At 42.1% G+C, this 2,681-nt stretch overlaps 1 pseudogene; it reads right to left on the reverse strand.

The window, feature by feature from the left end:
• LOC112072030 (GTPase IMAP family member 9-like) overlaps nt 1-2,681 on the reverse strand; it is a 25,349-nt pseudogene that overhangs the window by 21,252 nt on the left and 1,416 nt on the right.

Genomic DNA, 2,681 nt, shown 5'->3' on the forward strand with positions numbered 1-2,681 from the left:
AGTCTATCACAGTGCCATCCGTTTTGTCACCAAAGCCCCATATACTATCCACCATTGCGACCTGTATGCTCTCATTGGCTGGTCCTCGCTACATATTCGTCGCCAAACCCACTGGCTCCAGGTCATCTATAAGTCTTTGCTAGGTAAAGCTCTGCCTTATCTCAGCTCACTGGTCACCATAGCAACACCCACCCGTAGTACACACTCCATCAGGTATATTTCACTGGTCATGCCCAAAGCGAACACCTACTTTGGCCGCCTTTCCAACACCTAATTTGGCCGCCTTTCCTTCCAGTTCTCTGCTGCCAATGACTGGAACAAATTGCATAATAAGTCTCCAATAATAAGTTGGAGACTTACATCTCCCTCACTAACTTTAAGCATCGTCTGTCAGAGGAGCTTACCGATCGCTGCAGCTGTACACAGCCCATCTGTAAATAGCCCATCCAACCAACTACCTACCTCATCCCCGCATTTGTTTTTGTTTTTCTGCTCTTTTGCACACCAGTATTTTCTACTTGCACATCCTCATCTGCACATCTATCACTCCAGTGTTAATTGCTAAATTGTAATTACTTCTCCACTATGGCATATTTATTGCCTTACCTCCTTACTTCATTTGCACACACTTTGTACAGATGTTATATTGTGTAATTGACTGTACGCTTGTTTATCCCATGTGTAACTCTGTGTTGTTTTGTCGCACTGCTTTGCTTTATCTTGGCCAGGTCGCAGTAGTAAATGAGATCTTGTTCTCAACTGGCCTACCTGGTTAAATAAAGGTGAACATTTTTTTTATAAAAAAATATGTGGGGGTGCTTTTCTGGTGACACTGTCAGTGATTTATTAAGAATCCAAGGCACACTTAACAAGCATTTGTTTTTCAACAGGACAATGACCCAACACACCTCCAGGCTGTGTAAGGGCTATTTGACCTCAACCCACTTGTGAGATGGTTTGGGATGAGTTGGACCGCAGAGTGAAGGAAAAGCAGCCAACAAGTGCTCAGCATATGTGGGAACTCCTTCTAGACTGTTGGAAAAGCATTCCAGGTGAAGCTGGTTGTGAGAATGCCAAGAGTGTGCAAAGCAATCATCAAGGCAAAGGGTGGCTACTTTGAAGAATCTAAAATCTAAAATATATTTTGATTTGTTTAACACTTTTTGGTTACTACATCATTCCATATGTTTTATTTCATCGTTTTGATGTCTTTATTATTTATCTACAATGTAGCAAAGATCTTGGAATGAGTAGGTGTGCCCAAACTTTTGACTGGTACTGTACATTTTCTAATAATAAATATTTTAGACCAAAGTCTTGTCGTAACTAAAAGTACATTATTATGCACAATCAGACAAGTGGCAACTTTCACCAGCAGGTGATGCTACACTACAAGAAATGGTGATGGGGTCGGGTTGGGGACTCAGAAAATCAACTTGTTCCAGAGTGGATGTGAGCTGTTCATCTCTGTTGTACTGTGTAGGCTGTGTAGCTCAAGTGTTTCACCCGCAGGCTGCGCTATTTTGCATCATTATACCTAGGAATAAGCATCACCAATAAATCACAGTTCAAACTTGTAGTGTCTGTTAAAGTAGTTTTTACCTGTCTGTAGAATGATAGACATTTTCAAGGAACCACCAACATATGACCCTAATCTGCAATTTGCCTAAAAGGTATTCACATGACATGAAGCAATATAGGCCTGTTTCAGCACAGGACGGACAGGGGAACATCAGTCCGTCCAGAGTATCAACTTGGTTTTAGGCGTAAACAAAATTTGGAGGTGTGATCAGTGTGTTGTCAGAAACTCTATTCTGAATATTGTCTTCTTAATTCAATCCTTGGTCCCAGATACACTATATATACAACAGTATGTGGACACCCCTTCAAATTAGTGGATTCGGCTATTTCAGCCACACCCGTTACTGACCGGTATATAATATCGAACACACAGCCATGCAATCTCCATAGACAAACATTGGCATTAGAATGGCCTTACTGAGGCGCTCAGTGATTTTCACTTTCGCCAAATTTCTGCCCTGCTAGAACTGCCCCGTTCCACTGTAAGTGCTGTTATTGTGAAGTGGAAACCTTTAGGAGCAACAACAGCTCAACCACAAAGTGGTACGCAACACAAGCTCACAGAAGGGGACCGCTGAGTGCTGAAAAGCGCGTAGAGAGTAAAAAATAGTCTGTCCTATTTATTATTTAGCAATTTACCACTAAATTATTTTGTTGAAATATCTCCAAAATGTGTGATGACACAGATGTTGGGGAAATAATTTGGTGATATCTTGTGGTCTTTATTTGAATTACAGGGGGTGGGGAAAGTACCCCAGGGGGCTAGTTACCCCCTAGTACCCTACAACTAAGAATAGGCCCCACATTGCTATAAAACCTCAGCTACTGTACATCTCCACTTGTAGACATATGACTCCAGATACCCAACTCAACAGGCAGGCAAGTAGAAAAACATGTTGACTCACCCTACTTGTAGAGAAACGCCAAAGACATCCTCCTGTCTTTCATGTTGCCGAAACGGTCTATGACTCTCATACAGCACACGCACAGGTAGYACAATGAGCCAGACGGTTCACCAGATGTATAAATCTGAAGCATCCATTTGGCATTTCCACTCACCACCAAATACTGTATGTTGATGAGAGGAAGCCCAGTGTCCG

This window comes from Salvelinus sp. IW2-2015, unplaced genomic scaffold (assembly GCF_002910315.2).
Source record: "Salvelinus sp. IW2-2015 unplaced genomic scaffold, ASM291031v2 Un_scaffold1805, whole genome shotgun sequence".
NCBI classification, from domain to species: Eukaryota; Metazoa; Chordata; class Actinopteri; order Salmoniformes; family Salmonidae; genus Salvelinus; species Salvelinus sp. IW2-2015.